A 10307-nucleotide genomic window follows, 5' to 3' on the forward strand; every position below is an offset into this window, starting at 1 on the left:
ATAAAAGGTTGTTCACATTCTCCCCTTCAACCCAGCCTCCCACTTCTAAAATCAATTCAACGAGTTTTGTGGCTTAAAGCAAAATTATAGCAATTTGAAATGACTCTGCGTATATGAAAACCCGAGTCATCGTGTCGAACGTCGTCGCCTTACGAGATCAAGCAAACAGAGTGTGTTGCTGCTCAATGTCTTACTCCTCGTGCGAACCATTAATCGGGACTCCCCGGGGAGCCTTTGCTTACACACTATTACTTTCGTGAGCTTCCGTACGGCACACTGCCTTTGAGTGCCAGCATGCGCGACTTCATACCGGAAGCATTCTGCTCGAACTATCAAGCCACATGGCACGAAGAACCGTACATGCACCGTTGACATCAAAGAGATGGCAAAGCGATATCAAGCATGCGACGCGACACATTTTTGAGATGCTCGGATTTGGTCAATTTGTCTTTCTCCAACGCACTTGGTTGCTCGGAGTGTGGCAGTACAATAATTGGTTATTTATTACAATATTGACGAGCGTTTGTGACGGCAGTCCCGAGACTGAACGCTCTGCTCTGCTGCTGTTTGTTCCTTTTAGTGCCTTCTCTACTAAAACGGTTTATTAAAGAGGTGCTGACCATCAGGAGATCGTGCCGACTATGCTTCTTTTCATGCGAGAAATATTGAAATATATATCACATGTCGCCGATCATCAAAAAGGTAAAAGAAACACATCGTAGCTTCTCATATGTTGCACTTTCTGAGGTGATAACTTGTTCGAAGGGCACAAAACACGTTTGTCTTTAAGGTTGCGAAAACTATTTTTAACTGTAGACGATAACGAACTGTTACTATACACCTGCAGTAAGAGAAGCGATAGTCGAAAACAGCGTACACTTTCTAACCAGCTGGTGTGCACCGGTATATGTCTGACACGAGAGTTTGAGAGCGATATGACTATTAAGCCTGGTTCACAAAGCCTTCAAACGTCCCATCCCGTCACGTCGCCGTCACGTCACCGGCATCCGTCAAGAGATAGCGTTTCCTTGCCGGTTTCTCCTCCAACAATGGGACGCCGGCGAGGTGGAGGGCACCAGCTAATGTCACCGGCATGCTAGTTTGGATGAGAAACCAGCTAGCAAACGCTATCTCGTGACGTACGCCGACGTGACGGTGACGTGAGGATGACGGGACAGGGCGTTTGACGGCTGTGTGCACAGGCCTTACAGTATATTACGTGCAGTTCTTGTGTGCAGTCACGTCTACTGTTTCGTGCAGCTTTCGCGCTGACCGTCGTCATGTTTACTTGCCGAAAAAATGTCGTCGAAAAAGGAAAACCTAAAAGAATACAGAAGCGGGTGAGTTGGAAGCTGTCCCTTTTGAGCAGCTCACAAATTGACAACGACAGCAACAAAATGTGCGCTGTCAACCTGCGCTTGTTCCGTCGTCGTTTCTTTCTTTTTTTGCCGTTGTCAGGTTGTGCGCTGCTCAAAATGTAAGAAAAATTTGATCAGACCCCATCAACGGCTCGATCTTACCCCTTAAGAGTCTCATGTCTTGTCTCATATCTACAACCTTTGTCTCACGTTGCCAACATGACACAAACCAGCACGCGCTAAAGCGTGCATACATCTTAACTTTGTGGGTGACGTCTTCCACATAGCGCGCTCGTATTTTATTGGGGCGCCGAATCCCATCGATCTTCACTAAACGGAGAACACGTCGATCTAAGAAAATACCCTAAGGCTGCTTCGTGTAACGGCGTAGGAGCGCACGGAACCGCGCCGCGCTTCCCGAATTGTCACACTCACTGTGCGCTCGAGACACGTGAGCGAGCGATTCCGATTATTCCACAGAAGGCGTGCCCGCGCGCTTTATACATATCGAGGGCAAAGGAGAGCTTCGATGACGCCCCGCAAGGCTCGTTATGGAGAGAGACGCGTCGAAGTCGACACGACCGTAACGAGGAAGAAGCGAACGTAATCGCCGAGCGATGCACAGTGTTCCTCTTCCGGCATAGAACCTGGCTGAGCAAGCGCGTATATAGATTGGCGGCGGAACTTACACCTAGCGGCAGCCAGACGGAGCACGTTTATGACGTACAAAGTGGCGTCGCCCGGCGTCGGAGCGCCCGTTTCGCTCCACGCGGCGACCGTCTTGCGATGTCGCGGTATACAAGGTTTGCTTCGTGAGGCTACCGCATTAAACGAACTCCTCAAGGGTACGCGTTTCGGTTTAGAAACTAGCTTGGTTGACCGGGTGTCCTGAAATAGACGCGCCGACGTCTGGCGACGCTATATATGTCCCGTTAGAAATGCCGTCCGAAGTGGTTCCCGCTTTATGTTTTTACTCCGTCAAGTGACGCAAGCACGCCCAAGACGCCTTCGCCTACAAAGAAGCACGTTAGTTTAGTTTCTTTGTCGCTTGTGTCTTCTCGTTACGCATTCGTGGCGCGGGAAGCGACGGCTCCGTCCTTCACCAGCAATATATCATCTGTCATTGTATCGGCGCCGGCAGCAACGGTGAACAGGTTTTTCGTGCATACATAAGCGTGGCCACGGATACATGTATGCGTATGATGTGTGAACTCGGTTTGGATTGGGTTGCACAACTATAAAAGCGAGAAGAAAATGTTCCATTCGGACGTCATTTGCATGACGATATAGAGTCGCCCACAAAAGTTTACGGGACGCGGGTTACGCGACAAATGCGAACTTCAGTTCCGTTAAGGCGTGGCGTCTTTAATTTGAGGCATCACTTTCTCGATCGCAAGAGATTACAACCGATTGAATAATTGAATTTAAGACTATTTTACGACGCTGTGCGGAAGTTATATTCTTACGCAAACATCATGTAGCGTAAACGTATGTTCCCAAATCTACACTGATTAACATATGCTGAATGAGAGGAGTTATGAAACATCAATTTCCGTTCAATTAAAGAAACGCTCTATAACAAAATACTCTCGCCACGTAATACCTCATCAGTGCAACGGGAAGTTATCGCAGCCGTTCCTGTAATGGTACCGCAGAGATAGATAGATAGATAGATAGATAGATAGATAGATAGATAGATAGATAGATAGATAGATAGATAGATAGATAGATAGATAGATAGATAGATAGATAGATAGATAGATAGATAGATAGATAGATAGATAGATAGATAGATAGATAGATAGATGCTCTTTATTGGAAGGCAGATATTTTTGCTGGCGCGCATACCACCGCTGACATACTACTCTGCAAAGCCACAATTTTTTGTTGCAGTCCTTTGACACTTAAGTTTTTTTGTGTGTGTGTGAGTGCAGTAGTTTATTTTTTGCTTCCTTAGTTTATTCGTGGCTTGAGAGCAATGATTTCTCATGTTTCACTTTCTATACGCTGACGCAACTTTGCGTTCGTCTTGATTTAACGTCGCGGCCTTAGTGATGTCTTTTGGGCATCGCTCGGGCTCTACTTCATAAACACTTGCGGGCGATGTTGCATAGTTATTTGCTTTATTGTGGTGTTTCTTTTTAACGTCTCTCATAAGCAAATTACAGGGCGAACTCGTTAGTGAAACCGCCCTTATTTCGGGAATGAGTTGAGTTAATTGCTTTGCTTCATGCGTCATTATATTTTAGTCGCACAATGATGTATTGTTGAAGAAAATACCGCGACGTGTCCGTTTCAGATTTGAAATATCGCCTCAATATCTCAATCAGTTGGTTCTGCGCCACGCGATGACGCAAGGCTGCTTGGCTGTATGCGCGCAGTGTTTCTTGTAAAACTGCGAATGGCAAGATTAGCGTAGCGAACGTTATCTGACCTGTTTTTTAGGGATATTCGTGTCACACGTGGAGCTCCCAAAGTCCCGTTGAAGATAAGGACTGTTCAACGCCTTCACTGAACTCTGCTACAAGAGTGGTTTAAGGACTGTTTGACTGAAGGCTAGACGGATGTCCGAGAAACGCGGCTTAAACGTAGTGTTGTCGAAGCATTGTCACACGCTGTTCATTTTTTTTCTTCTTCGTATTTTTCTCTGCAAATGCCTGGAACGCTAATGTGTGAAAGTTGCCTTCGGCATGTGACGCATCAAAAAGACATAGAGCACTTCGAAATGCACTTGCGTTAGTTTCCTCTTTTTCTTTTTCGTGGCAAATTCATACATTTCATAAACGAAAGCTTGAGCAGAGTCGTGTTTGTGTTGTGCCGCATGTCCCCAGCTATCAATAAGGAAGTTCGCGTGTCAGCCAAATGCGATTGCGAATAGAGAGAGAGAGAGAGAGAGAGAAAGACAAAGGAAAGACAGGGAGGTTAACCAGAGATTATCTCCGGTTGGCTACCTTGTACAGGGGGAGGGGCAAAGGGATGCGATAGGTGAGAGAGACATTATAACGTCCTGCAGGTGAAGCGGTAATCTAGCGTACCTGTCAACTTTCATCAATTTCGATAATGTTTAAATGTGTGCAAGGTTCTAGATGGCGTATGGTGCCAGATATTTATCAACCATTTATACTCCGATTATCACAATGTCATCCTAAGGAGTAACCTGAAACGAAATGAACTGAATTGAACATTATTTCCAAAGCTGACAAGGTAATTTGAGGAGGCACGTCACTGGCTAAAAGCTGCTACAAACAGCTTGACAAGGCAGAGGACCCGTACTATAGTCATGGCAAAAAAGAAAAAGCAAAAAAAATTTTTTTGAAGTAAAATGCATACAAAATTAAGTTTCCTTCTACGTCTGCGCACGCGTGAACGAAGGGCTCTGTGCATATGGAAACACGGCGTTAAATGGCTTGTTGGCATTCTGCCGATGTGTTCTGCACTGCTTTTCCTAGCTGGATGCACTCCGTGAAGTAGCCGCCAAGGGTCTCGAGAATGGCTTATCAGCAGCAGCCCAACCCTCCTCCCCCCTCCCCCCCCCCCCCCCCCCCGCATCTGCCTACATTTCATTCGGAGAGCTAATAGCCATAAATGTCTCGCTCATCTGCAGTACGAGGAAACCTCTTCAGCTGCGCTCGTCTGGCGCAGATCGTAGATGGGAGAGAGGACGTCGCGCGCGGCTTACGTTTCTATCTGCCTTCCGGTAAACCAGTTTGCGTAGTGCGCGAAGGCATTCGGCCTGCACGAGGAATTTCAATATAAGCAACGCGACAGCTTCCGTCCGCGCCAAGAGCGCTTCGTTGATAAGCGAACGCGATTTCAACACTGTCAATAATTCTTAGCGGCAATTTTTTTTTTAGCCACACTGGTATTTCGTGCAGAGCTTTCAAAAGCAAATGAAATCTTTTCGAACGCAGAGACTGCGCCTTCTTCTCACCCTCCGCCAACCCTCTCCTGCTGTTTCCATCGCTTTTCCATCGCCGAGTAAGAGGCTGGATGTACGTCACTGGCTACACGTCTGAAGCATCAGTCCTCGCGGGTAAGGAGGTGTCTGTTTGGAGACTCGTACAGCGAACATACCACTCGTCAACGTTACGAGTCGTTTTCCTTTAGCTAACGTTGTCTGATGCCAAATGAGTGCGCCAGTATTAGCCCTACAGACTTGAGGTGTTTCCAGTGGAGCAAAATGTTCTGTGCGAATGTCAAGCGTACATCGATGATAAGAAATGTTCCGTCACTCTCAGCAATTTTCTGCAGCAAGATGAATCGAGACTTTAGTGCGGATAACTTTAAGAGAGCGGATATTCTAAGACCGCGGCCTTGCGCGTCGTAGCCTTACAAAGTCACACAAGCAGTTACCGCAGTTACTGGAATCGAATGGCCTCGGCAATCAATCGTGTAGGTGCAATCGGCAGCCCAGCGTCCGTCCACCTTTGTTTCCATCTTTGCTTTTACTGCCCTCAACCCATTTCCGCTGTGGCCTCAAGCCATTCAAGCGCAAATGTATGGTTGATATGCCTACCTTTCTTTCCTCCCCATGTCTTGTGTAGCACGTTTGAAACGCCGGAACGTAACGGATAGCATGCCCCTTCTCCAATACCCTTCTCCACCCTCTCCCAGCTTTCCTTTGTTTCGGTGCTACGTCACTGGCTGCGTGGCTCTGACGTCAGTGCCGCACGGCCTCAGTGGCGAAGCGGTGTCCCTATGCGACTTGCATTCAAAAAAGCAAACACGCTCCCAAATCAGGTCTGTCAAATCCAGAAGCATATGCGTCTTTTGTCTCCGCTTTTCTTCGCGCTGTGGCTCTTTGTCCCAAGCACAGATATCGAAATCGATAAAGCGATTTCGTCACCCCCGATAATTAATTGCAGCCAGATGACACCGGTTCTTTTTTCTTCGCGCTCTGCGTTTTTAAAACGCCAAAAAACGTTTGGATGCAGACGGTGTGCCTCGCCGTCTTCCCTTTTTCGCCACCCCTTTCCTTTCGTTCCACCCGTATCGCCGCAATTACAGCGGCCGAACCGCGTCAGCACAGCGCGTGCTTCTTGCTGTTCAGCGGCGCGAACTATTCGGATGCACCGGAACGGTGTCCGTTCGTGCCAACCGGAACGGGACAGAACTGCCGCCGCGACACGGGAGCACACCGGCATCGGGCAGCCTTCGCAATTCAAGGCGAGATCTCGAGCAGGCAGGCGGGCGGGCAGAGGCATCTCTCGCGAGCAGCAACCGTATGCACTGGAAGGAGTCGGGAGTGCATACCGGACGTCCTTGGAAGGGGGAAGGAAGAGCGCGCCGCGGCGTGGATCAGTATTCCGGTCAGCCTCCCCCAGCCGCCGCCGCTTTTGTCGCACCCTCGCTGTATATACGGTCCCCTCAGCGTTGACACGTCCAGCTCAGCGGACACGTTTGCCTCCGCGGACTCCGTGGGCATTAGTTGAGCGTCCACTGCGCGGCCGTCACGCGCACTGGCTCGTGCTGTGCACCTCGAGGAACGACCGCGCGTTGCGCGTACCGCTCCGTGTGCGTTGTGTGTGTGTGCGTGCGTCCCCGCCTTGCGTCGTCGTCGTCGGCTGCGACGAGTCTCGAAGGCGATGCGGAGCCCCGGCGCTATAAACTCGCCCGAGGTCATCAGCCGGCCTCCGACATACCCTTCTCACTCGATTTTTTTTTTTTTTTTTTTAGTTTGCGCTTCTTACTAGCGGTCCTTTACACTTTGCGGAAAGCTGTCTACAGTTGTAGAAATGTACGATGCAAAAGTGTATTCTCCTAGTTCAATGTAGCACTCGAATTTAGGGGATGTATGACACCGGGAAGTATTCAAAACAGTAAGCGAAGTCCCACCCCGCGGCATTCAAGAGACTGAGGAGACTAATGGTTTTGCCAACTGAAACAACTCCTTGCTGGATTTTCACTGGTTCTTGTTTTTTTTTTTGGGGGGGGGGGGGGGGGGCAGACACATTTCTAGTGCGGACGTTGAAGAGTCAGTATGCGCATGCTTCTCGGAGGTATCGCTTCAAGGATCAGAAAGCACGCTTAGCCACATCGCTTTGCAGAAGGTGTTCACGTGCGCTTATAGAATAGTCCAGCAGAGATCGTAGTGGCGCCGAGGGAGCCGCCAAATCAATCTATTAGTCTAATCGTAACGATATGGAAGTGTTAGCCTGCCTAGCACACTATCATGACGCTGTCTCCACGACGGTGTCGAAACGTCACTACCGTCACACCAGCCGTACCTGCGACCGTCAGGGCCGAAAAAGAAGCGTTGCCTTCTAAAATGTTTTTACCGCTACTATTCGCTCGTAACCACCCGTGGTCCACCGTCCACCTCTGGTGAGATGGTCAGTGACGGCATCGGGTCGCCGTCAGGTGGGCTGCAGTGCCACGCACTTTGTCCGCGCACGCGGTGTTAGAGGTCAAGCACAGTACGCACGCAGTACACGCGCTGGGCTCATCCCAAAGGCAACGGTCATCGAGGGCAACCCGCGACGGCCGTACTCTTCTCTTCTCCTCCCACCCGCCTCATGTCTTATTTACATTGTCGTGCTTCAAGTCCAGCGGCATCGTTAACCCAACACATGCACGGCGGCGGAAAGCTCGTTGAAGAACGAGCTACTGTGGTCTGGCGACATAGTGTATCCTTCGCAAGATACGTGTCCGGACTCCGTAGCGTCTTTACACCTGCGTCCGGAGAGAGAAAGCTGACGGAGCGAGAAAAAAAAAAATGAAGAACAAAGAAAAAGCAACGAAACGAAGAAAGGAACGTGACAAACCGGACTCTCACTGCGAGTCCCACTGCTGGTGTCGTGCCCCGCGGTGAGAAGAATGCAACCCCGTCGCCGCCTCTGCAATGCCAATAAGCTGCGACAGCGAAGCGAGTGGAGGGCGTTTCAGAGCGGTGCAATAGATAACTGTATCAGTGGGAAGCGGAGAGAGAGACTGGTTTTGTGTTCGCGCCGTCGAAGTTCTCTTTCATCTGCCGCGCCGGTTTGTGCGCTGCGCCGCGCTCTTTTCTTCGCGCTTGATTATCGCAACGCCGTAGTGTACACGCGTGCTGCAGTGCGGTACGCCTGCCGAGATGACGACGTGTACGAATATTCTCGATTTCGTTGACTGAAATCGCGCGCGGTTCGTTCCGAGAGCTCCTCCGAAACACTTCGACGTTGCGTAAAAAAATCTTCCATTGCGAGCGGAGCAACTTTAACGCGCGTTTCGCGATGTCGTGTGCACACCCGCGCGAGACGAAACGTGGAATGGCGACGACCCCCCGTCTCTGCCGCAACTCGTCCTCCCCAGTTTAGATAAGGTTGTTAAAAGGCGCATTGCATAAAAAAAAAAAAACAGCTACCGCCGAGAAATTTCGAAATAACGTTGCCAAACGCGTTCGAAATGAACCTCAGCCATTCGCAGGGATCGTAGAAGAAAGACGCTGCCTCGAACCAACTTCACTTCGCAAAGTGTTGTACGTATAACCATGGAGGGCCCTTCAACAAATATTGAAGGAAACCCTGACACATAACTGAGTCTCGCAGTTTCCGTATCACAGGACAAAAATTCCAGAGGATGCGCGCCGCTTCTTGGAACGAAGGGGCTGGACTGGTTCTCGATCGGCGACTGAGGGTTTCGTTAACTCGTGCTGAAATCTCTACCGCGCGCGCGAGATCCCTTCCCGCCGTTTTTATTTCTTCTTGCTCTTTCCTTTGCATTCCACTCCCACGGAAATGCGGTCGCACTGCACTGCATGCAGCTGATGGAATCGAACCCGCGATCTCGTGCCGCGCGACACCGTGTGCCACGTGTCTCGGCCACGTTGCGACGGTGGCCACGCAGGCGCTGCCAGAGCACTGTCGTATAAGGTTTCGTCACGACATCGCATCTCCTCACCGGCCATAACTTTTCTGCTCATCCAGTCGCAAAGCCAACCGGTCGCAGTCATCGTTTTGCATCAACTGTTGGGCACCCGTAGGGCCCGATGCGATCTATACATGCCTTTCCTGCCCTTCAGGGTGCGTTGAGAAGAGAGGGACTGGCTTTAATGAAGAAAGCACCAGGCGGTGCTGCGCGAGCCGCAGTTTCCTAAAAAGATCTACGAGAGAGAGAGAGAGAGAGAGAGAACTCTGGAGCTATAGTGTCCGGGGTACATAGTTAATAAGCACGGCGTTTTCGGCCAGTATGGAAATGATTGTTAGTACGTAGATTTCGCCTAAACTCCGTCCTACCGGATTAAAACGGCACTGCGACTCTCTAAACTGATCACTTCCAGCAAAAAGATGCTGCGCTGTAAACGCGACACCTCGCAGTGATTATGCATGCATACCCAGAGTCGTCTTGCCTCCTGCGTTTAGAAATGAAAAAAAGAAGGGGGGGGGGGTTTCTTCAAAATTTAGTCAAGTAAAGACAGCTGAAAGGAAGTAAAGACAACGTCACAAGAACCTGTGAAGCCACAAGCACGAAGATCAGACAAATCCATGTATACACTAACCGCTATTCCAACGTCAGCTGATCGATTCGCAGAGACAGGGTTCCCTCTATAGAGAAATTTTAGTAGAATACTCTGTATTACGAATTATATGCATGTATACGGGGCCTTCGCATTGGGGACGTCCGGAGAAGGCGAGTGTATACCGGAGCTAGGCATGCAGCGTACGTATCTATCGCACCGTATCGAGCGTTCTCAATGTGGTGGTCCTTCGGGAGATACGTGCGGCGACTTCGCGGTATAAATGCCTCGTGAACGAGCGAGATAGCGCGCCGCTAAAGAAAAGGAAACCTAGACGACGAGTCGGGCGCTGTCGGACCAGATCCGCCCTTAGAGCTAGCACCATCCTTCCCCTTTCCTCCTATCGGACCATGCACGCTGTAGTTCCGTGCAGCGTGTACATCTATAGCGCGCGCTCAGAAACTGGAGACACCGAGGGCACGGGACCACCATACTGCGCTGCGCCGAGAAGCCCTGCG

The sequence above is a fragment of the Dermacentor andersoni genome, chromosome 9 (genome assembly GCF_023375885.2).
Source record: "Dermacentor andersoni chromosome 9, qqDerAnde1_hic_scaffold, whole genome shotgun sequence".
NCBI classification, from domain to species: Eukaryota; Metazoa; Arthropoda; class Arachnida; order Ixodida; family Ixodidae; genus Dermacentor; species Dermacentor andersoni.